This window comes from Ursus arctos, unplaced genomic scaffold (assembly GCF_023065955.2).
Source record: "Ursus arctos isolate Adak ecotype North America unplaced genomic scaffold, UrsArc2.0 scaffold_16, whole genome shotgun sequence".
NCBI lineage: Eukaryota > Metazoa > Chordata > Mammalia > Carnivora > Ursidae > Ursus > Ursus arctos.
The window spans coordinates 3,261,745-3,288,668 of NW_026622830.1; positions in this window are offsets into that span (position 1 = coordinate 3,261,745).

The window sequence follows — 26,924 nt, forward strand, 5'->3', positions numbered from 1 at the left end:
GATAATTCTTTATAGGATTTGTTTCTGGTATTTTGTTAGCCCTCAGGCCACTTTCCACTGAAACCAGTAATTGCGTCCCAGACATGTTTTTTTCCATTGAAGCTGGCTACCAACCAGTCCAGAAGGACCTGTATCCAGGTTATTCCTAAAACCCCAGACTTCCTGAGTGAGTCAGCCCTGGGGCTTTTCCCATCGACTCATTCACCCAGCAGATATTCACTGAACATCTGCTCCGCGGGAGGTACTGTTCTGGGCTCTGGGGATGAGGCAGACAGTAAGATAGACCTGGCCTCTGCTCTCGAGGAGCTTACAACCCAGACAAGGATCACAAGCACTCACTGGTCACCAGGGAGGCCTGTGGGGGCACAGTGGGAAACGTTCACACAAAATCACTCGTGGAACGCACACTCCTTGGTGATGACAGTTTGTGAGAGAAGACACAATGGGAGCTACTGGAAACCTGTGCCTTTCTGGTTTTGCTTTCCAAAGATAACAAGTGGTCCTGAACAAGAGTATCAGTAAATGAGCCCACGGACCAAAGAGAAAGGGCTGCCTCTGATTTCACCTAAACCTCCACAAGTTTTACACCCCAAAAGGAGAGTAAAGGAGTCCCAAAATGTCTGTGATCGGGTTTCCCTAAAGCCCACCAGAACACTGCCTAAGACTCATTTAATTCTGTTTAAAGAAAACTTTAAAAGATGACCTTTCCCATGTGCCTGTGTTTTTGTACACAAATCCTACCTACACCACAGTGGGACAACACCGGCAACAGTAAGCGCGCACACACAGAGGGGTGACACCACCCCACCAGCTGACACATGGGACACACGGTGAGGGACGCTGGGAATAAATGTGGGCACATCATATTTCCACAAAGTATTAGTTGCATCTGATGAAAGTGCTGGTCCAACCCTGTTCTTGACCTACAAACCCACCAACAAATGGTGGCTTCATAGGGTTCTATTTGATATCACTAAGCACGCTCTTTTATTGGTCAGCAGGGAGCTTAGCGGGATCTCCTTAGCCAACCACCTTTGCCACGTCAGTCCTTCTAAGACTTCCTGTTGGAAACACCTCAACTACCTGCACAAACCCCTCTCCAGGGCCAGCGGGATTGAGATAGGCCCAATCTGCTCCCTGTATTCCCTACGGGCATATCTCAACACATGCAAGGAGCGGGCCTTCCAAATAGTCAAAGGCTGCCCAAAGATAATGAACTAAGTAGAGAGATGTCCCATTTCATTACAGATAATGCTCTGATTGCATCTGAAGAGCCTGGTAGGTCCAACTTCACCCAGAACAGGGACAATCCCAGTGCCCCTGCCGTGCGGTGTTTTTATGCCCGGCTTACCATAGATGGCATTTTTATCATGGAGTAGAAAATGCAACCATTTCTACCTCCCTCTTCATGATTATAAAATTGTTTGTGTGTGTCTGTGTGTGCATGAAGAGATTAGCACGGGAATCAGTAGGCTGAGGAAAGAAGATGCCCTCGCCAGTGCAGGCAGGCATCATCCAATCTATGGAGGGGCAGAATAGAACAACAAGGCAGAAGAGGGGTAAATTCTGTCTGTCTGCTTGACGTGAGACATTCATCTTCTCCTGCCTTTAGACATTGGTGCTCCTGGTTCTCAGGCCTTCAGACTCAGACCAAACTGAACCACTTCCCTGGTTTTCCACCTGGCTGATGGCAGATTGTGGGACTTTTTAATCACATGAGTGGATTCCTACAGTGAATCTTTGCGCATATACGTGTGTGTGTATGCATATATATACATATACACACATACATGTACATATACATACATATGCACAAATATAGACATGGACAAACATATAAAGATACGTGTGTTGTATGGATGTGTGTGTATATGTATACACATATACGTCTGTATCTCCTATTGGTTCTTTTTCTCTGGAGAAACAGAATAGCCCTGTAATGGCCCTAATACACTAGGCTATTAATTAAGAAGATATAAATAAATCCTCTGCCCTACTTCCCTTGTAGTCGAAAAGCCAAAATGTATATTCATTAGAATTAGGATCTTAGAGTGTCCCCTACTGTGCTGATGTCAGAGGAATTCATCTATACTTCCTGATGCTTGAATAAAATCATTCTAACCACGGGTTTTGCATATCGCTCTCAAGGAAGACCTTAATGCTCATGCAATTCAAATCGCCATTCAGCTGTCTGTAATTTCAGTGACAACTGTCCCCTTCACACATATGTATACTGCTAATCAAAGACACAGCATGGGGCTAAAGGGTAGGAAGATGATCCTCCAGAGGCAAATTTAGGGATTCTCTACAGCACTAGACTTCAAACTGAATACAAGAGGATCTTGTTAGCTGAGTATACATTAACCCAAACCCCAGTTACAAGGTTGTGTAGGGGAGAGGTAGCGTAACATAAAGACATTCTCCTACAAGCGACTGGGAGAATATTAGCCCCTTTCAAGCAACCCGGCCCACTTACTTCCAGCTCCTGCCCTTGCTCACGGCACCAAGTCTTTATCAGCCAGTTCCTTCCTTGAGAGGCAGATGTTGGCAGCATCTAAAAGGATAAGACAAATTGGTTCCGAAGGAAACGTGAAAATCTTGCAAATGATGCAGGATTTTATAAAGTAGACAACTGTGATTTTGGAAAACACAGAATCTCATCTGGAAGCATTCACATACGAAGACATGGTGGAGTCAAGAACTGAAAAGAATACATACAAGAACAATGACAACGCAGACACTTTAAAAGTAAAATTATTTGAATTTAGAAATGTTCTTGGCAGAGTGGTCATAGCAACTTTATAATGGGCAATTAAAATACTCAAACGTCTGAAAGAGGAGGATGGGTAACCAAAACAAAGCTCAAAAGTAAATCCGACGATGATATAGAAATGCTTGCTGGAGCCTCTGCGGCCGGCTTGTGGGGCTGGCCTGCCACATCCACCCCGCTTCCTCTTGGGGATGCCGAGGTCCGTCTGTGGCCTGGCCCCCCACCCACAGTCCTGGCGGAGGCCACTGAGAGGCGTCGCCGCCGTCTGACGCCCGCACCCAGGGAATCCTCACCCCACCCCTGTCCTTGGGAGTGGCTCTGCCCACCTTTCCCACCCTAGGGGCCTTTCCCAGGACTCGGCCTTGACAGGGCGTGTGGACTTGAGACAATGAGGGCCCAGTAGTGACCGAGCCCTGTTGAGGCCTCTCTATAAATTCGAGGTTCCACAGGCAGGGTCAGTACCTCCTCGTCTTCCGGCCGCCCAGGCCGGGCCTCACAAGGAAGTCCCCTTGCTTATTTACCCTGCCACCTACCCATGAGACTGGCCTCCGTGTCGGGGTCTCCCAAACCTCCATGTGCATCAAATTCTGCAATTTCCCGCGAGAACTCCTGATGTCGCGTGCCCACAAGCTCCGCCCCAGCTCCCGGGATGGAGCGTGGATGAGCCAATGAGCTCAGCCTGTTTCTGGACACGTGACCCGGCTCTGCCCAAGTGAGTCCCCGCGCCTGCGCGTGGTGCTGTGGTCCGGTCTGGCGGGACCGCGGTTGGGCTGTGAGGCACTGCAGCCGCCGGCCTCCCTAAAGAGAGAGCGGGAGGCGCGGGAAACCGTGGGCTGGCCGTGAACCCGCAGGGTGCCTCAGGCCGCCTCAGGCCTTGCCCCCTCCCGTCACCGCGGCCTGGTGCCCGCTCCCGGGCCTCCCTGTGCTGTCCTGGGCCCCGCGAACCCAGAGCGAGCTTGCTGCCGGCGGGTATCCTCTTCTGGATTCTCCAGACCAATCAACGGTAAACCGACTCCTTAAATTCTGTTTATATGATGACATGTCCAAGTGGCAATGTTTTGGGCGTATGGGGTTAAAGTAGCTTGTCAGTATTACGTTCGCCTTTTCGCTTTGACGTTCGACTGGGCAGCTGCGCGGTGGCCCCGCTCTCTGTGGGCCGCGAGGGTGCGGTGAATGAGCGAGGAGGACGCGGGCTGGCCGGGTGATGGGTCTGTCCAGGTAGGACAGTCTGGACAGCGCGGTGGGTTCCCTGCGTCACCGGGAGCGACACATGTCAACCAGGAGGTTCGCTGCGCTCCCCAAAAGTGTAACCCAAGTAAAAGACTACTCTCTGAACTTCAGCTGCTGTTGAAGGGATGTGTGCCAAGGAAAAGGGGTGCCTGTTTGCCCGCTGGCTCTGGATGGGTCAGCTGCGGGGTCTCAGGGCGGGCTTTGCGGAGAAGGCAGGTGTTCCAATGGTATGCAGTTCCAGAACAAATCTGAGGACTGAGGACAGGGCAGGAAATATGGAGAGTGTCAGGGGACCCCCCCGCCAAGTGACCAGTGGAGCAGTCAGTGGGTATTCCAAGAGCAATGACCGTCTGTCTAGCCCCCTGGAAGTTATTTTTAGTTCTTCACCTTATTCCTATGCAAAGTCTTCCCCACTCTCCCCCCTCTCAACTCTAGTTTAATTTTTTTTTTAAGTCGTTTGCTGTGTTCACATATGCTGTATGTGAATAGGATCGATTTATGGAACTAGTAGAGAAGTTTGTTTTTTCTGACTGGATCAACTTGGAGCAGTACAGCCCACATTCACTAAAACTGCTAGCCAGGAGGCAAAGGCACCGAATAAGGCCCCCCAAATCCCACCACTAACCCACTCACTCGCCACTCTGTCCACCTGCTGGGGAACAGGAGGGTTTTTTCCTTTTGCAGAGTATGTGATGGGGGCCAGCACTGACCTTGCCCACATCTAAGAGGACTTGGAGGTCCCAGCCAACATCAGGAACACAATAGTAAAAGCCTAGTAATAATGGCAAAATAATACTCTGAGAATTATTTAGTAATTTCCAGCTACAATAGCTCTTCCTTCAGAAATGCTTAAGATTGGCGTCTATTTTGCTCTAGAGAGAACATTCCTTATTAGAACAAAGTGAAAAAGAAAGCAACAATACCCAAAAAGAGGCAGAAAATGAAAAGCCACAAGCTTCTACCGGCGTAGGAAATGCAATTTCTCTTTGCTCGTTCAAGAACTACTAGAATATACCGAGTACTCCATAAACAGCCGCTGTGGACTCACATGCTTTATACCCCTCATTACAACATCACTGTGTGCTGCTGAAAATGGCCAATTCTGTAGCAAAGAATCATTCCCCAGGGAAGCATCTGGACCTCGGTGCTGTAGAAAATGCTTTGGAAACAGCATTGGGTTTCCTTCCAGATTCCTTAGGCCTCTGCTCAAGATGTGACCTGAGCTAATTCTTTCAGAGTCCATATAAAGAATGCTTTTACTTAATCTAGTCCAAATTCATACTGCTTTATTCAAAAATTGTGTCCCTAAGGAGGTAAATATGCTACCTTTCCTCCTGTCAACTCACCTGGTAATCTACTGTTTAAAACTAACAAGGCCATCAAGCTTGGTAACAACATCCAGGGAACCCATGTTGTATTTCAGACTGCTGTGCAGTTTACAAGCAGCTTTTCATTTTATCTTTATAACAGCATCAGGTAGGTATTTTTTTTGTTATCCTCATTTTACACATGAGGAATGGAGAAACAGAGAAGTTAGGTAACTACCGTTTCAGAATGGAAGAGCAGGTAGGGAAAAAGCCAGGTCTACTAACCATGTGCTCATAAGCCACACTAGCCCCTTCCCGATACTCATCCCTTATGTTAATCACCTATAAACCCATTTGGAATAGTCGTTTATTTGTTAACCTAACCTGGACAAGGTGCTTCCAGCTTCCAAGGATAACAAAGATAAATAAAGTCAGGCCCCTTATTTAAAAAAATTCAACATCTGGCTGAGAATTATTTTGAAATGCAGAGGATCAAACCCTCATTTATTCGTTTTCTGAATTTGAAATTCTTTCTGTACTGGGTTTGCCTGTGTTAGGTTTTTGGGTTTTGTTTGTTTTTTTCTGCCCTGAGGCAGAAAGACCTGCAATCATGGACTTTAACTTTTTCATTGTTTCATTTTCTATTATATTTTGGATTCAGGACCAACTTTTCTACAGACTGTTGCCTTTGCATGTGTCTGCTGCACACATGCTAGTTCCAATCAATGGGAAAGTAAAAGTTTTGTCAAACTGGTGTCGTGACATCAGTGTGTTTTACTGCTCTCTAACTTTTGTGTTAGCTAGTGTGTGTAGACCAGTCTAAAGAGGCAGTCTAGGCTAACATGAGCTTTATTTTGCTTGTACAGGGTTTTATTTTTAATTCAATCAATGTTTTAAAATTAGGAGATTTTATATAGAAATTCAGATTTCTGGTTTCTTTTGAAAACTTGTAAGTTGTAGTAATAAAACATGGAGCCCACATGCCCACATGGCAACAAGGCCAGAGCTGAATAGTAACCATCCTTTTTAGTAGGGTATGCCTACTCCAATTCCCCAGTCTCCACCATTCCCTAGAGTGTTCCTGTCACTGAGACCGTGCATGCAGTTGTCATTAAGCATCCCACCTACACTGTTTTCTTATGGTATGAGAGTACTTCTGTATCTATGTCTTTATCCAAAGATGAAAAATAAAACTCAAGCTTTGTGATTATTTTTATATCCAGTCTGCCTTGCTTATTTGCTTTGCCTGATCCCTGCAGATAGACTCTGACCCGTAAGGTAGATAAATAAATTATATTCCAAATCAGACTAGCAGGAGCATGTGTAATCAAGTCCTCCCATGGAGCATAAAAGCATGTGACTGAAAACTCCGTATTTCCCACATGGACCAGTTATCTGTTGCTGTGTAACAAAACCTTCCCAAAATTCAGTAGCTTAAAACATCCATCTCTTTGGCTCTTGATTCTGTGGGTCAGCAGTTTGGGTTGGACTCAGCTACGTAGCTCTTGTATTGGTCACATCTGCGGGACTCATTCATGAATCTGTGGTCAACTGGTGGTCAGTGGCCTAAACTCACATGCCTGCAGGTTGGCTGGCTACAGGTTGAGGCAATGAAAGTTACTAGTTTAGTGTCTCTTTGTCCAGAGGACTAGCCCTGGTTTGTTCCTGCCTTGACTATTAGTGGGTTCCTTGTTAGTCTGCTCCATTTGCTATACCACAAACTGGGTGACTTCAACAACAGAAACATTCTCTCATGTTCTGGAGTCTAGAAGTCCAAGATCAAGGTTCTGGCAAGGTTGCTTTCCGGTGAGACCCTGAGTCCTGGCTTGTAGACAGCTGCCTTCTTATTGTGTCCTCCTGCACACAGAGAATGTACTCTCGTTGGCATCTCCTCTTCTTCTAAACACACCAGACTTATTGGATCAGGACCCCACCCTTATGACCTCATTTCACCTTAAGTACCTTCTTAAAGGCCCCATCCCCAAATATAGTCACATTGGGGATTAAGATTTCAGCCTGTGAATTTGGGGAGGACAAAGCTTAATCCGTCACAGGTCCCAAGAGCAGCCAGAAGCCAAGCCTCTTGGGTAGCATTCACTGTTTTGTTTTCTTTCTTTTTTTTTTTTTTTAAGATTTTATTTATTTATTTGACAGAGATAGAGACAGCCAGCGAGAGAGAGAACACAAGCAGGGGGAGTGGGAGAGGAAGAAGCAGGCTTCCAGCAGAGGAGCCTGATGTGGGGCTCAATCCCAGAACGCGGGGGTCACGCCCTGAGCCGAAGGCAGACGCTTGACGACTGAGCCACCCAGGCTCCCCAACATTCACTGTTTTCTCATTGATCAAAATGAGTCCTGTAGCCAAGCTCTGGGTTAGTGTGGGACGGGACTGCCCATATGCATGGATACAGAGAGGCATGAGCAAATGGGGAACCATGTAGCAACAACTCACCAGACCCCAGGCCAATTCTCTTGAACTCCTATGTATTTAAATCATTTTATTATTTTTTTTAAGACTTTATTTATTTGAGAGCGAGTGAGTGTGTGCAGAGTTGGGAAGGGCAGAGGAAGAGGGAGAGGGAGAGAATCTCAAGCAGACTCTGCACTGAGTGCAGAGCCCAACTTGGGGCTCCATCTCACCACCCTGAGATCATGACCTGAGTGGAAATCAAGCGCTGGCCACTTTACCGACTGGGCCACCCAGGGGCTCCTAAATCATTTTATCTTAAATCAGTGCAGTGGTAGTTACTGCGGCTCACTATCTAACATTCAGTTGTGGTCCTCTGATTGTTCTAAGCAGATCGTGGACACCCCTTCCCCTTCCAATGGTTGGTTGAGGGGTGGGCATGGACCCAGAGCTGGATAAAATGGAAATGTTTTCTGGGGGTATTTGTAGGAAAGCTTTCCAAGCTCCCAAGAAAAGGGGGAAGAGAAGGTCCCTCTTCTTTCAGACATTGTTGTGTCTGGGTGTGATTCCTGAGCAGCTGTAGCCAAGCCACTGTCCAGTTGAGGATGAAGCCTATACCCGGAAAGGAAGGGAGCCCAGAGAAATGCAGGTAAAGGCTCCTGATGTCCATTCCCAGATCCCATATTGCCTCTGGATTTCTGTTGCACAGCCTCATAAATATCCTTCTTTAGATTGGCCTGAGTCACCTTATTCTGTTACTTACAGCCCAATGCATGGATACTAATTGGATTGGTCAACCCATGAGGAACCATAGAGAGCACACAGGCTTCCTGGGGAGCCTGGGACCTTATTCTCACACTGACCTAGGGCAGGTTCCTGTCTGAGCTTCCTTCTCTGAAAAAGCAGGAAATGCCTATTCTATAAGCCCTAAACATGGCTTTATGATCAGATGAGATAACGCATGTAAAAACATTTCAAGCTGTATAAATTGTCAAATCAATGTAAAGAAGAGAGAAAACAGTCTCTTTAAGGATGAAAGGATTGACAGCGAATAGCTAGAATTATGTCATATCAGCAATCCATCCCTTAAGTCAGTAAGAGGACTTGTCAAATGTGTTTACGGTTACAGAGAACAGAATAACCACATACTATATAACAGACCTCCACCTGTAATTAATTTCTCAATTAAGCAAAGACAGTCTTAGCATTGTGTGTGAGCTGAGTGGTAAAGAGTAGGGGCAGTAGGCAGACCCAGGTCTATGTCAGTAAGGAGAATTTCAGCTGCAAGCCAACACCCAACTTGCCCTGACTTAGAAAATCAAGGCATCTATTGGCTCAACTATATAGTGTCAGCAACATGGCATCTACCAGACTTCAGGGGAGGTGTGACTCAGTGGCTCAGTTAAGGACTCAAGCATGCAACTCTCCTCTCTTTGTGCTTCTGCTTCTCGTGGTATCAGCCTCACATTCACAAATGTCCAGCCAGTAACTGCTAGATGCAGGGAAGGTCATGTATAATCATTGCACCTTGTTTTGAAAAAAAATATTGTTGAGTGCAAGTATTTAAAATATATTCCAGTTTTTATCATCTTAAATCAAGGTTCCCTTATTTTTCAATATTTTGGGAGCCTCGAGAACTGGATAAGACCCTAGACTTCCTTGATCACAGAGTTGTCCTAGGTACTGATGCGACTGATGATTAGTCCTGAAACCACTTGCTTGAAAGCTCTCTTCCTGGAGTGCATTTTGTCTTAGTTTTGGTAAACACATTTGGAAATCTGCATTAGTCAAGCTGGGTTTAAATGCCCCTGCATCAGATTCCCACCTCCACCCCACACATAAAGAAATCTGTGTACCTGATGTGATAGCAATAGGGACCAATTCTAAAATCTCCCGCTGAGATTTAAGGGAGTAAATAAAAAGAAGGAAGACCATGTTTACATTAATTTGTTATCATCCACAGCGGTTGAAATGCTCATTAGAATGGCATTTATAAAGAATCTTAAATTGGCCCAGGTCTTCTGATCCATTACATGAGTGATTGCCCTGCACCAGCCATGAGCCATAGATGTTAAGACAATGGTCTTTACACCCAAGTAAATATTTTCGTGCTGATTTCTATGTCGAAGGTTGACAGTGAGCTTTGTGTATAAGAACCAGAAACGTCTAAATGCTAACAAGCATAAGCCACATCCCCAGGGTTTTAAACAACCATGGTTTGGTCTTTCTCCACCCAATTGAATATGTATTTCTGTACATAAGCCAGCCAGATACCAAATGGAAATCATTTTAGATATGCGGAAGCATCAACAAACCTCAGTCTCTAGTCAAGCAGAAAGAAACAGCCATCAATTAAAGACTATCCTGATGCTACATAATGTCAGACGAAATAAACCCACCCATTTCAGAGATTTATACCTGTGCTTTCTAGAACTAAGGCTCTTTGGGACAAAAGTCTTAAAATCAAATATTTTTATCCTATTCACTCGATCAGTAGATCTAGGAATAAAACTCTATTTAAACACATAAAGTGCCCTTTGTGTATTTGAACTACTCTGATAAGTTACCTGTCATAAGCAGGTCGTAATCTATTAGACACTAGAAACCATATATTTGTACCCCCAATTCTGAGACCAATTTCCAGTGTCAGTGTTGGGGGTGGTTCCCCCAAAACACCCCTAAGCAATCCTTCAGGACACCAGCTGGGTGGTATCCTATCATTCAACTCAATTCTGGCAGTGTCTACTGGGAGACGGCATCATATTCCCAAGGTAAAGGACTCAGTCCTGTGTGACACCCGCCCCTCCCCCATGTTAGATGCCAGTCAAAAGCCCAGGTTGTTAAACTTGACCAGCCTGGGTGGACTACAAACTGGAGGTTCCAACAACACCCACTTTGGGCTCAAATGATTTGCTACGGCAGCTCACAAAGCTCAGAAACATTTTACTTACTAAATTACTGGTTTACTGCAAAAAATACTAGAGGATATGAATGAACAGCCAGACTGATGAGCTGCTTAGGGCGAGGTATATGGGAAGGAGTGTGGAGCTTCCATGCTGTCAGTGAGCACAACACTCTCCCCAGCTTCACGTGTTCACCAACCAGAAGATCTCCACGCTTGTCCTTCAGGTTTTTACGGAGGTTTCATGACATAGGCATGATTCATTAACTCTTTGGCTGCTGGTGATTGATTCACTTCCACTCCCTTCCCTGAGATCAGAGGGTGGGACTGAACAATCCAACTCTCTAATCACAGTGTTGGTTCCCCTGGCAACCAGCCCCTCCCTTCTTTGGTGCAAAAGCCACCTCATTAACATAACAAAAGACATCACTAGTTCTCAACACTAACAAAATTCCAAGGGTTTTAGGAACTCTGGGCCAGAAAAACCAAATTTATATTTATAATTATAGATCACTGTATCGCACCAATGCACATTCATATTATTTCTGTTTCTATCCCTAGTGCACAGCAGATCATTTAGCATATAGTCAGTACTCAATACGTGTAAGCTAAAGTTTTACTTAGACTTAAAACTACCCACCTGTAGGAACATTTCACTGAGTATCTTATCTCAAACATCACTTAGATACCACCTTTCCCAGGTGGCTGACCACATCTTTATGGACGTGTCACAGACATTGTTTGACCGAGTAGAAAGTTCTAGGGCAGCATTTTTCATGTTCTCCAATAAGTCATTCCATCATGTAGTTTTTGACAGTGCTAAAAGCAAGAATAAATAAGCAACTGTTAAATGCTCCCCCTCAGGGAAGATAGCTACTGGGGATTTGCTTTACCATTCCTAAAATCTCAAAGAACAAAAGGTTTCTTTTTTATAAGCCTTTAGAAAAACTAAAGATCTGCCAGAAAAGGCACATCTGACAGACTGCCTTTGCATCCTCCAAGGAAGAAACAAACCAGATCAAGAGTTTGGCACCTGTATTCTCATCAAACCCCTCCTCCTACCCCTAAATACAGAGCAGTAAAGCTTCCATAAGCTTCCAAAGTCAGCCCTGCTACCATTCCTTTAACCTGCAAGTGACTAGGCTGGGCCGTACTGATGTTGGAAAAGACGTTAGGGTTCAAAGCCGACAGCTTAGAATTCTTGAGACGTCTTTGGTGCAAAAAGGTGGTTTTATTAAAGCACAGGGACAGGACCTGTGGGCAGAAAGAGCTGCATAGGGGTCATGAGGAGTGACCCATTATATACTTTGAAATTGGGAGGGGGTTAGGGATAGCCTAAGTCTCTAAGGAATTTTGGAAAAACAAGGTTTCCAGGACCTTGAGGGAGATAGCTATTGTTGGGAAAAGGTCACTTATTACCATTTAAAAAAACCTTTGTTTGAAACCCTTCAAATGTATATTGGTGGGCCATATAATTGGGGAATGATTGCCAATACATATCTTGGGGGGTTTAGAGATAAAGGAAATTTCTAAAGGAATTTTTATATGTTAAAGTAGACTTACAGGGTCCTGGGGGTCAGGCTAAGGTTGCCTTTTGCCCTTAGCAAAGTCTTAACATCCAGGCAGTTGAGTCCCTAGAGGAATGTCACTCTGCCTGTTTCAAGGACTTGTCAGTGGCCTGTAGGTAGTAAGGAAATTTAATAATTTTTCTTCCCCCTTTGTTTCCCACATGAGTAACATGTAGTGATTTTGTGTATATAAAATTACTTAACATTCTGCAGATGTCTGATGTGGCATTTGCCTGCCTGGCATGCATTTCCCCTTTCCAAGTAGCAAGGTGTGAGGTTCCATCAAAGAACCACCCTCCACTGTTTATGGGTCGAACCCATACTATGGTTCCAGAGGTGTGCAGAGGACCCAAGCTTGACAAAGGGACAACATGCTTCTGGCCAAGTGATGTATTTAGGGATACAAATGTGACAGAAGCAAGGCAAACAAAAAGTTAGTGCCCTTTCCATGGGGGTAAGATGTAGCTGAAGCTACTGGTGACCTCCTGTGCTGCCACCAGGTGGAAAGAGTCTGGCAGGGCATGAAGTTAGCACAGAAACCAGTAGAGCCAAGAGACTAGATGAACAGATTCTGGAAAACAGCCCTGTGCATCTGGTCAGCCCTGCCTGAGAAGCTGACCTCTGGTTTTTCCATTCACTGAGAAAATATATTCCCTTTTAAAAGGAAGATGAACCTATTTTTTTGGACTGGATTTCAGTAATAGCTACCTGGAAGACTTTTAAGAACAATATCTGTAGGGAAGGAAGTCCACAGAAAGACCTTTCAGGGAAAATAAATCAATTAAGCTTTGTAAACAAGTTAATTAGATCAGGGATATGGTTTGGGCTGTTTCAGTGCAATCCTTTTTAACAACGTTTCAGTGCAATCCTTTTTAACAAATTCAATTTAATCTGTCTTATAGTTACAGACACTATAGATGTATTTATCTGTAGTGTTCTGAAACCACCATCTTTACTCTAACATTAGCCTGGTCCTCTCTCATAAATTTAGGTAAATATGGGGAGTTGTGTCTTCATTAACCAATAGTTCTCCCAAATTCCCGTTCTAAAGCATTCCATTAGTATTTCCCAGCAATGACAGATGAAAGTGTTGAGAACATTACAGCACAATTAGTAGTTGACCCAAGAAAATAGAATTATTCTTTGCTGCCTTTGTGTCGTTGATTCAAATACTTAATATTATTCCTTGCTCCTAAGCTCCTTGCTCAGGCTGCTTCTCTATAGCGTAAAATATAACAGTTATTTTTTTTTTTCATGTTTGAAGAGTCTTTTCCCTTATAGAATTATGTAGCTGATGTGCTGTCTAGTTGCTGGTATATCCCATATTAGATAGAGTTGCTTTGGATCAGCATCACTTAATTCAAAGTCGTAAAATTATTCTGGAATGATGAGTTTAGAGAAGAAAAGAGAAACATAGACTCAGGCCAGGTTACCTTATATACCCAAGGGAATTACAGAATTCAAAAACAGAATAAAGAGATGTGGCAAGGATCAGTAAAATAATAGACCATTTCTGAGCATTGAAAACAATAAGTCGTGTGTTGAGTCTTCAAAATGAAAGGGTCCCAAGGACCTAAAAAAAATTAGTGGAAGTTCAGAAGAGCCTACATCTGTTATGCTTTCTGGTGAGCTCATTTTTTCCAGAAACAATTTAGCATATATCTCCAAAAGATAAACATTTCTAGAAATAGTCACAATACCATCATCACATATAACAGATAACAATAACTTCTTAATATCTTTAAATTTATCTTTAAATATCCAGTGAGTGTTAAAATTTCCCATTTCTTTTTACATTGCCTTATTCTTATTCTCAAATTAGGATCCAAACAAACCCACCCCTTGCACTTAGCTAATACCTCTTAAGTCTCTTTGTCTGTAGGTTCTCCATCCTCTCTTTAATTTCTTTGCCATTTCTTAGTTGATGATGTCAGAGTTTCCCATAGTCTAAATTTTGCTGGTCGCATCCCTGTGGTGCCATTTAATGTGTGTCTCTACAGGTTCAGTATTTTGGCAAGAAAACTCTAAGTCGTGTCATCTATTTCCATCAAGAGGTATAAGATGTCCGATGGTTTCTCTTTTTGTGATGCCAGTAGTCATTGCTGGTGACTGCATGGTTCAGTGATTGCATTTGAGGGTGAAAAATTGGGACACTCTGATTCTATCATCCTGTCATCATTATTGAGTGGGTATTCTTCCATATAAAGAGCAGTCTCCTCAAGTAAACCATTTGGTTACTCTGAGGTACAGTATAAAATAAAGGCAGGAAAGTGCTGGATTCTCTTCCTTTGTGATCTGGTTCCCTTCCATCCTTCAGAAGAAACCAGTGGCTGTTGTAACATCTTCTGTGCATGGTTTTAACAGAGCTGATGTCTTTCAATCCACTGTTGAGCCCTCTCTGTCTGGGGAGTCTCTTAAGCAGACCATCAAGACCTCTCACATGACCCAGGAGCCTTTTTTTCTCATTTCCTTTGGTAAAATAAGATGATCCAGTATCTTCTTGTACATTTCCTGCCCCAGTTCAGGAATCAGCCATTTCTTTTAAGGAGTCTGGCTTGTTTCAGTAGAAAATCTTGTTTAGTGACCACAGTATGGATACTAGGAGCACCACTGGTACTAGACTACTCCTGGTTTCTGGGCTAGTTCAGAGGACAGAGGTAGGAAATGTGTGTTTTAAGAGAAGATGCGTCAGGGACGCCTGGGTGGCTCAGTTGGTTAAGCTTCTGCCTTCGGCTCAGGTTGTGATCCCAGGGTCCTGGGATTGAGTCCTGCATCAGGCTCCCTGGCCTGCTTCTTCCTCTCCTCCCTGCTCCTGCTCTCTCTCGCTATCTCTGTCTCTCTCTCTCTCTCTCTCTCTCTCAAATTGCTATCTCTGTTGTTATCTCTGTCTCTCTCAAATAAATAAATAATAGCTTTAAAAAAAGAGAGAACATGCATCAGGTGGCTATACTGATATTTCTAATTCCAATTTAGGATTGCTGGTTTTTATTTAAATTCTTTTCTGTTTTTCACTTGCTCTGTTAAGCTGAGTATCTTATTTACTGATGACATTAACATAATTCCTTGTGTCTTCATGTAATTTACTTAAGTAGCTTCCAAATAGAAATATCAATATAATAATTAACAATATAATTATTGAAAAGGAAAGAAAATGTATTTGATGTTCTTTTTGTCCTTAACATATATCCCACTAAGATGTACAACCAAATGACTATTTTTTTTATATTAACTTTAATTAATTCCTCTCTGCGTGGCTTAAACCAATGACTTAGTGCATAGGTTCATTTCTTTCATTTTGCTTTTGATTTTGAGGAAAGGTTGCATTAAAAGCAAAATCTCACCACACCACACCACAGGTAATCATTTCTTTACCATTTTAACATACATGATTCTTATCATTTCTGTACATGAATGTTATTACAAAAATGGAGTCATGGTTACATAAGGCTTTGTATTTGCTTTCTTCCCTCCAGAGTAGATCGTAAGCCTCTTCCCATGTCATGAAAACATTTCTAAATTACTGTTTTAGCACCTTCATAGTATCCCATCATTTATGTGAATTGTAGCTCTCTCAGCTAATCCTCTGTTGTTGACCATTTAAGGGGCTAACAATTTTTCACAATTTTAAACAACACTGTGATGAATATCTTTGGAACCAAATGTGTTCACACATTCCCAAATTACTGCGTTAGCATAAATTCCCATGAATGTATTCACCGAGTCAAAAAATAAAATAATCACTTGAAGACTTTTGCTTCATTCTGTGGAATCATTCTCCTAAAATGTTTGAAAGTTCTCACGTCCCTAAATTCTCACTAACGCTAGAGGTGGTAATTCATTTTTTTAATTTACCTAATTTGAAAAGTAATATAGCATATGATTGTTGATTGTGTAGACATTTCTTTTAATGGATGACTATAGGTATTCATTTGTTCACTTTGCAACAAAAATGTAATTCAGCTTTCAACGTCTGCCATGCCTTGGACACAGCACTGTCCAACACAGACACATTCCTTGCCTCCTCTGGCCCAGAGTCTGGAGGAGAAGAAAGAAATTTGAATAAGTAAGGTTAGAAGGAGAAGTGCAAGGCATCATGAAAGTGCATGATGGGAGACCAAGCTAGACAGTGTGGTGGGGGTCAAGAAGGATATGGAGGTTTACACTGAGGCCAAAACAATGAGTAAGCTATAACTAGGTACAAGCAGGTGATGTGAAAGAAGAACAACCCAAAGAGAGAATGCAGCACGTGCAAAGATCCTGAGGTGTGATCATATATTTTCTTAATATGCAAAGACCTCATCCTGAGAGAGAATCCAGGCCTATTCCAAGCAGGACCCAATTCGTATGAAACAGAGATGCCCCTACAAAAGGTAAAAAAGAAGAACGAGCAGCTTGAGCACCTTGTCTCAGACTCCCCTCCTGAACCTGTGCTTCCAGGTCTCTATCCTCCTTGCCAGCAAAAGCAACAAGTGCCTCTTTATCACCCCTAAAGTTCTCCCAGCCAATCCATGGGATGGAGGTGATTTACAGCAGCTGTGCATCCTGAGCAGATTAGAAAGAGAAATCTTTATAATTATACAGGCTTGCTGTTATTTAAATATTTACCAGCATTAAACACCAAAGGGCTGCAAATGATCCAGGGATTCATATTGTTCTAAGCTAATATTCTTTGTACAGTATTATGCAAATTGCATAAACTTTATTTTCTTGTTGTTGCTGCAAGCAGTGTATCCCAAGGCAGCCATTCACTAAGTTGAAACAGATAAAGTTTTAATAATAAATAGTGATGATGAATAAGTCACAAAGTTTGTGCAATGCTAATGTAGTCACTCACCCTAGGGTAGTTTATTAGATAAACAAGTAACATTTCCTGATTTGCTTTTGCTCAAGCGGTGTCGTTTTCCTGGAAATGTTTGCGCAATAAATTATTTCAACCCATTAGGTGTTAACGGACAAATCATAGTCACTTGCAATCTGTCGTGAATTGCTGAGAATTGAGATTTAAACACTGAAATTATACATTAATTTTGCTTTACAAAAACAAAGCTGGTTAAGAGAAATTAAACTTGGTTGAAATGGAAACAAAACAGTATGTTTGATGCTGAATATTTTAAGCCTGCAAAGGAGGCTGTGAATGGTTTCATTAATATTCAGAACACTTGGGCATTCATGACAAGGAGAAAATGCAAATAACAGCACCCTGCCTTGGGAATACCCATTAGCAGCAACGCAACTGTGCAGGCGGTGTTTGCCTACAGGATGCCTGTGCAGCTTCAGAATGGGTCAGTGCCCTACCCACCTGCGCAGTAGTCTGAAACATGCCGTCCTGCCTCTTGGTATCTCCAGGGCAGAATTGATTCTGTGCTCAAGACAGCCTGCCTGCGTTCAGAAGGGTGATTAGAAAATGTCTTGGAAAATAGCATCCAGCAGCAAATAGCAGGAACCACCTCACTGTGCATCGGAGGGGCAGTGACTAGAGGGAAGTGCCGGCCATCTGTATAGTATAGGTCTCCACAGCTAGGAAAGAGAAGGAAGTAAACCCATATGGTCTGAATTTAATTTCCAAGATATGTGCTTCTTAAAATTTCTAATATGAATTTTATTTAAGAAAATCATACTTACAGAAAGGTGCACAAAACCATAAGTAATGATGAATTTTCACAAAGTGCACACACATGGGTACCCAACATCCACATCGAGTGTCAGAACACTGTAATCCCCCAGAGCCCTATCCTGCTCTCTCCATCTCCCTCCCACCCAGGGGGACCACCATCCTAACTTGTGACATCAGGGATTAGTGCTGGAACCATCTACCCTTTCACGCCTGGATTCTTTCCGTCAGGGGAGTGTCCATGAGATTTGTCCACATCGTCACTCAACAGCTGTAGTTTGTGGATGCTCATTAATGGGAAATACTCTGGTGCATAAATACACCACAGTTTATTTGCTCATGCTCCTGCTGATGGATATCTGGGTTCTTTCCAGTTTTTTGCTATTACAAATAGTGCTGCTTTAAATGTTCTTGAACACATCTCTGGTGAATGTGAAAATATGTGTTTTTAAAGTAAACATAACCAGGCACAGATCGGAGTGTTACGGTACATTCACATCGGTATGGGGGATGTGGTTAAAAGGGACTGGGTATGGGTTCATATACACCACATATATTCACTGGTGATGTGCAGAGATCCTGTCTGAAGTTGATAAAATGATAACCATGCCTGCTTTGGGGAAGAACGTGTAAGGTGGAGCCAGGGGAGCCTTACTTTTCACTGTTGATATGTTTGTACTATTCTGAATTTTTCAAAGGGACTGGATTAAGCTTTCAGTATAAAATTAGTTGATCCAAGGTGGAGGGTTATAATGAATCCAGAGTCATTTGGTGCCTAACTGAACGTGTGGTCATTATTACAACATTAAAGTTTACTTTCCTTCTATTGTGTGTGTCAGTGCTTTTCCAAAGTGTATTTCATTCATTTCTCACCATAAGACTGAAGAAAGCACTTGTGACCATTTCTGTAGACTGTGCGTGTAACCCTGATTTCATTTAATCATCAGAATCAACCTATGAGGTATGCTTTATGAAATAACCCACTTCACTAATGAGTTGACTGGAGATCAAGGAGGTAGGGTGGTAGCCTAGGGTCACATGGATTTTGGACCCTCAGTCACGTGCTCTTCTCAGTCATCAATGCCCAAAAGATCCTGGAACACACTGGCATCAAAATGAGAAGAGGCAAAAGAAGATGAGGGAAAGAGAAACTTTGAGGTTAATCCCTGAGGGCTTAGAGGGGCCATCCTGGAATAACCATAGGTCCTTCTGTCCCCTCTCATCCCCCAGTGCAGGTTATGTCCTTAGGGACCCCTATTTGTCAATGCTTTCTGCCTTAGGTGCTGTAGGCCAGGGTCAGCCAGCATTTCCTGTAAAGGGCCAGACAGTAAATATTTTATGTTTTGTGGGCAGTATGGTGTCAAACTTCTCAACTCTGCCTCATTGTAGCATAAAGTAGCCACGGACAATATAGAAATGGATGGGTGTGGTTGTGTTCCAATAGAACTTTATTTAGGACACTGAAATCTGAATTTCATACAATTTTTGCATCATGAAATATTCTTTTTATTTTTCAACTATTTAAAAATGCAGTAACCATTCTTATTCTTAGCTCCTGAGCTGGACAAAAACGGTGATCCAGATTTGGCACATTGGTTTCAGTTTGCCAACTGTTGCTTTAAACAGATGCAAAAAATAGGTTAACACAGTCACTGAACAGAAGCTTATCAATTTTAGTCAAAATTCTTTTCAGTTGTTAAATGGGAACCAAACTGAAACTAGAGAAATCAAAATAGAGAATTCATGAACTTATAACTGGGAAGCCTAAGGGGTTGGTATTCAGACATGGCTGGTTTAGGGGTTTGGATAACAAGCTGCTCTCTCTGCCTCCATCCCTTCATCTTCGTCCTCGCCCTTCTCCTCCCCTTCCTTCTCTTCTCTCCTCCTCCCCCCATCCCCCTTCTTGTCTTCTCTTGGACTTATTTAGTCTCCCTAAAACTATGTGGTCTTTAGTGCCTGTGATCTCAGCAACATCCAGTTCCTCGGTCTAGGCAAAAACTCTTCCTCTTTCCCAGCAGGCAAAGTCCTGTCCAATTTATCCTAAAACAAACTCTGTTCAGACATCACCACCTGCTTCTTCCATTTGACACTTATCCTCAGCCATCTTTTGAGCTTCTTGCTCTGTGTCAGATGAGAATAAAAAAATGAATAAATGCAGGCCCACCATCAGGAGCTTGAGTCTCATGGGAGAGACAGCAAAAGGAACAGGATGTGATGACAGTACACTATACCGAGATTTCTCTCACGTCATTTGAGGTCCTTGTGATATTCTTGTTCATCTCCCCTATGATACGGGGGGCAAGGGGTGGACAGAAGTGTGAGGACTCATTCTAGTATTCCCGGTGCCTCGCATTCATTCATCAGTTAGTTCTTCCTTCATATGTTTTTTGGGAATCCAAAGTGTGCCAGACATTGTATTAGGCATGGGATACAGAGAGGTAAAATGGAACAAATGCCGTCTTTGCTCACATGAAATGCATGGTCGAATGCATAGCACCTGCCACAGTGTCTCAATTTTTTCATCCGTAAATTAGAATTATCCTGAATTTGGCATAGAGTCAAACCCTATTTCCACTGCATGTTACTACCTTTGTAAACTTCAGAAAGTTACCCTGTACAAGTCTCTAAGCCTATAAAGCAAGCATAAGGGCAGCCCCTGTCTAGTGGGGTTGTGGTGAAGATCCATTGAGATCATGCACATACAACATTTAGCAGAGTTCCTGAGGAAACCCCTGATGTTCCATAAACATCATCTAATAATAATTTGTTCTAACCCATAGTCTAAAATCTAATAGATGCCTTTTGAATGGATTTTGCCCCTTAGATACTCTTAGAAAAAGCCCAATTCTCATAGCCACCTCTATTACCCCCAGTCTATTGTCCAGTACCCTTGAAATGCGTATGACCTGCATGTGGCTCTGGCTTCCTATTTAATTTTTTTTTAATTATGATATGTTAGTCACCATACAGTACACCATTAGTTTTTGATGTAGTGTTCCATGATTCATCGTTTGCATATAACACCCAGTGCTCCATGCAATACGTGCCCTCCTTAATACCCATCATTGGGCTAACCCATCTCCCCCGACCCCCCCTCCCCTCTAAAACCTTCGGTCTGGCTTCCAATTTAATCCACACAATCAAGGAGCTCCTATCAGTCCCTCACTGTGCTCCCATTCAAGCCCCAGACTCTTTTCCCCAGAGCCTGGGCCTCACTAAAGCCTCACCGGATTGTTTTTTGTCTCTTACTGCGTGACTAACAGCTGGCCTCAGACTACTCATGTTGAGAGCAAAGTGATAGATATGGATTCCTTGTGTTAAGTGTAAATTTTTAAGTAGATATGGAAAGCAGCTGGCATCCAACAGTGCCTGCCATAAATTGTTACCTTGTTCAGTAAGAAACAAACAGCACCAGATTCCACACAGCCCACAGGTTCCAAGCCCCATCCCAATTTTCCTGGAGTCATGCAGCCTATCCGTGCATTTATGTTACAGCTTAATTCCTTAACATTGATGAAAAACACTGTTGCGATTGATATAATTGTCACCATAACAATAACAAAGATAATAGAAATCTACTGGCATACATATGTAGAAAGTCACAAGAGATAGTTGATACCATATAAATGATGAGAGCAAGATAGATGTGCCACAGTGTCACAGTTCTTAAAGGTCCTTGACAGAGGTGAGAACAAATGAAACCTAACTGAATGAATGTCCCTAATGAGATGAATGTTCTCAAAGACCCAGCCCAGACCCACCACATATTAGACTACTCTGCCCCAACACCAGCATCCTGACAAAGAAAGAGATTTCAGGGACAAATGCTGTTTAATCAGTGTCAACTGTTCTTTTATGTACGATACCTGGAGCTTAACTAAAAACTATGAGACCTAGAAAAAGGAGGAAAATGTGACCCATTAACAAAAGAAAACAGTCATTAGAACAAAGCCATAGATGGCCTACTGTTGCATAGCAGACATGGACCTTACTACAACTCTGACAAATGTGCTCAAAAATCCAACATAAAATGGAGTGCCTGGTTAGCTCAGTTGGTAGTGTGTGGGACTCTTGATCTTGGGGTTATGGGTTTGAGCCCCACCTTGGGCACAGAGATTACTTAATTAAAAAAAATTAAATCTAGCATAAAATGGACAACGTGTGAATAGATAAGAAATTTTTGCAGAAAATTGAAAAACTTAAATAACAAATTAGAAATGCAATAACTGAAAAACACCATACAAGATATTAATAGTTCATTCGACAGGCTTAAAAAGACAACACAGCAGAAGAAAGGATCAGTGAAGAGAGGCTATAATCAAGTATTCACACTGAAGCACAGAATGGAAAAAAGAGCAATTTTTAAAACTGGAGGAGAATGTCCTAGAACTATGAATGAATACCAGACAGTCTAATAGAAAATTAATTGAAATCATACTTGGCAATTACTAAAAGCGATGAAGGACATCAATCTGGAGATCCAAAAAATCTCTGCTAATTCCGAGCAGTATGAACAGGAAGAAGACTGTATCTGGGCACATCATAATCCAACTGCCGAAATCAAACATAGAGTCTTAAAAGTATTCATGGGGAGAAGATATAGACAGTGAAACACTGAAAAGAGTGGAAGCTGACATCTCAACAGAAGCTATGGAGGGTCACATTTCAAAATTAAATATGGGGGTGCCTGTGTGGTTCAGTTAAGCATCTGCCTTCGTCTCAGGTCTTGATCCCAGGGTCCTGGGATCAAGCCCTGCGTTGGGTTCCCAGCTCAGCAGGGAGTTTGCTTCTCCCTCTCCTTCTGCCCCCCCCCCCCCGCGCATGCTCTCTCTCTCACTATCTCTCTCTCAAATAAATAAATAAATTTTTTTAAAAAAATTAAGAAATATGGAAGATATTTTTAGGTAAAAGCTGAAATACTACATATCCAGCAGATACGCACTACCAAAAGTAGGCTAGAGGACATTGTTTAGGGTTATGGGAAAGGCTACCAGACTCTTGACTGTTCAAAGCACAAATAACACAGTATTGAAAGGTTGGTAACATATGCAGAATATATGACAGAATATATGACAATAAAAGCACAGAGTGTTATGGGGGAATAGATGGAATTATATGGTTGTATTTACAGGGTTTGTGAAGTGGTAAAATAGTATTTGAAACTGTCCGTAGTGATTTAAAGATGAATATTTTAACATCTAGAGCAACCACTAAAATAAATATAAAAGATATAACTAACAAGGGTTGGGGAGGAATACTACAAAAATATTCAGTCAACCCAACAACAGGAAGAGAACAACAAAGAATACAAATAGAAAAAAAAAATGACAAAATGGTAAGCTTAAATCCAGCTATACTGACAACTACATGAAAAGTTAGAAGACAGAATATTGCATTGGAAGAGATTGTCAAATTTGAGTGGGGAAAATATCAAGACCCAACTGTATGTTGTTTACTAGAAATCTAAATGTAGACATATAGGCTGAAAGTAAATGGGTGGGAAAGATGTGTCAGGCAAAAAATAAGCATAAGAAAATTACATTAATACCAGAAAAAAATAATTTAATACATGTAGCATTACTAGAGACAAAGAGGGCTACTTCATAATTTATTCAAGAACAGTCCTGAATGTTATACAAATAGTAAGAGATTGAGAAAATGTAAGTAAAAATTGGCAAAGAGATGAGAGAAACAGATGAATCCACAGTCTTAGCTGGAGATTTTAACATTTCTCTCTTAGTAATTAGTAGAACAACTAAAACACAAATGTATAAGGATGTAAAACATTTTCTCAACACTACCAATGAACTTGAGTATTCAAATACACATTGAACATTCACCAAGATAAAGTAAAATGATGGGTCATAAAAACAAATCTCTGTAAATATCAAAAGACTCGAAATATACAGAATATGCCTCTGATCAAAATAGAGTGAATAAAACAATGACATCTAAAAAAAATCTCAAAATGGCTGGAAATTAAGCAAAATGCCACCAAATGATGCAAATGTATTTATCACAAGGAAAAATAGAAAGTGGAACAACTGAATAATAAGGAAAACAAATATTAAAATTATGTGAATAGAAGACACATCAGAGGAGCAGAATGAAAGGGCCAGAAATAGACCACTATATTGATTGTTGAGAAAGGCACCAAGTCAGTCTGATGTGGAAAGGAAAATGTGTTCAGTAAATGTGAAGCAATTGTATACCTGTATGGGGGGGGGAGAATGAATTTTTGACCCTACGTTGTTCCATACCAGATAATGATCATGATGAATTCTAGACCTAAATGTGAAAGCTAGAACCATATATCTTCTAGAAGAAAACAAACTATTTTCACAACCTTGTGGTGGGCCAAGATTTTTTTAGACAAAACAAAATGTATAAAAAGCAAAAAAGGAAAATAAAGATTAAATGGGATTCATTAAAAAAAAAAAAACGCTCTTTAAAAGACACCATTAGGGAAATAAATGCACAACCACAGAAAGGGAGAAAATTTTCACAACACTTTTATCTAACAAAGGACTTGGATCCAGAATGTTTAACTAGCTCCAACAACTCAATAATAAAAAGACAAATACCCCAATTAAAACAGTGGGGAAAAGACTTGAACAGACACTTCACAAGAGGATAAATAAATGGCTAATAAGCATGTGAAAAGGCATTTAACACCATCACTTACTAGGGAGATTCATATTGGAAGTAAATACCTCTTCACATGCATTGGTATGATTGAAGTCAGAGTCCTGACAGTGCTCAGTGCTGGCGAAGACGTGGAGCAGCTGGAACTCTCACACACTGCTGGATAGCTGTGTAGAATAGGACTTTAGATAACTTCTTGGCAGTTTTGTACAAAGTTGAATAACCAGCTCCTCTGTAACCCAGCAATTCCACCCCTAGGAATTTACCCAAGAAAAATGAAAATATGTGTCCACAAAAAGACTTGTATAAGAATGTTCATAAAGATGTTCGTTATAATAGCCCAGAACTGGAAACAATCCAGAGGTCTATCAGCAGGTGAATGGATGAGCAAATTGAGGTATGTTCATAAAATGAAATGCTACCTGTCAATAAAAAGGAGTGAACGATTGTTAAAACACAATAACCCTTGAATAGATTATTTTTTAAAAAGATACAAAAGAATGTGTTCTATACGATTGCATTGATATGAAATCTAAGAATAAAGCTAAACTATAGTGACAGAGGTCAGAAAGTGCTTGCCTTTTCAAGAGGATCACCTGGAAAGAGGACTAGGGAAGTAGTATGGGGTGATAAAGTGTCCCCCATCTTGTTTTGGGTGATGATTACATCAGTGGGTACGATGGACAAAACTCATTGAACTAAATGTTTAAGCCTTGTGCATGTTATTGTTTATTAAGTAACCCTTGATTATTAAAAAAAAATTTTAAATGTCTACTCTCTACACACTGAACAGATAGAATTTAAGAGAGAGGTGGCAGAACTGATGGAACAAGATGAGGTAGGAGACTATACAGTTGTCCGGTTCATTCAACAAACTCTCTAGGATATCCAGCTTTTACAACTCCTAACTCTTTGGGATGAACCCAGACTCCTCGATGGAAGCAAAGGAAAGGAAGTCAATCCCTGCTGGAAAAGCCACCCTTCCAAATAAATGAGGTCTGTCGCTTCTCAGCTCCTTCCCATACCACAGTGCTGTGAATGTGGTCACACCCTGCTCTTCCTTCTGTTGTATTACACTGTTTTCTTGACTCATCTAACTCATCCTGCAACCCCCTTCTCGTCAGTTTCTCCTTTTCCAATGTCTTCCTTGAATTTAACAAGGTATCATTGTCTTCTACTCAACATAATGTATTAATTTCCCAGCTCCATTTCAAAGTCAGGGGCAGGAACGGTGAGGTCCCTGTCTCTGAGGGTTTTTAAGCAGAGTGGACAATGATATGTCCAAGGAGTTAAAATCAGAGAGAGCAAGGCACTTAATGGCGGGACTAGACCAGCCTACAGGGTCCTCACAACGCATACCTTCTACCATTTTATGACAAGTGCTCAATATATGTTAGTAAAGCCTACTAAATCAATACTATGGGTTAAGTCATAGTTAATTTAATTAGCTAAATTTAATTCTATCCTGTATGCATTTTGTTAGACTAGAGGATAGAATTTCATGCTTATTCATTCTGGCAAGAAATTCTGAAATTTTCTTTGATCATCTGCTAATTTTGCTGCTGTAACAATTAGCTGTTGCTCAGCTGCCCTAGCTTCCAGGCAGAACCTGATGTTGATTTTAATTACTTAACCTAAGACCAAGGCAAAGTGAAATACCCACTGAGTCGTATTCCAATTGCACTTCATTTAATGTAAAATCTATCGCTTGTAGGCTTGGACTTTGCTCTCTGAATTAAGCATCACACGTTGCGGGGCATTTAAATATTAGTTTCCTGGCTTCTTCAGTTCTTTACTCATGACCTTTCGTGATCATCGTTATTAATTAGCCCAACAGTCGCTGCATTGCCTCTGTCGCTGTGGTCCCAGCGACCCTCCCCCATGGTCCTCTCCGGTAAGCTGTACCACCTCCAGTGTGGGTTTCTAAGCATAGTTCCTTTCAACCATCACAACAAAGACCTCCAGGGCTTTTGGCTCTACTTGTCAAGACATCCTTGTGATGGTTCTTGCCTTAAATCTTTGACCTTAGGTCTATTTCTACCACCACTGAAAGGATTGTTTTTAATCTTATCAGGTAATTTAGATTAATGTGGGTGGAAGAAGGAGTAACCAGACTTTATTTTACTTTTCATGCTACCTGCAGCCAGACCTAATGACCAAAGTGATGGTCTTGACTGGAGTTCAGTACTAATCTGGCTTAATGGATTTCTTGCATTCACTTCGCATTTTAATTCAAGCTCTAGTTTAAAAAATAAAAATAAAGTTTAAATGGCTTGATGCCACTGAGTTGGCGCATCTTTCCAATCCCATCAGCAAACAGGGTTTGTTTATGCTTGGTTTTCCTTCCCGCTGGCCACACCCACGTTATGTCAAGTGGCAGCCAATCATCAGACTCATTTCCTGAGCAAACTGTGGCAGAGAATAGGCAACACAGAGAATTTGCAGAGATATTCTGTTTTTAGATAACTTGAAAATATGCCTAAAGAA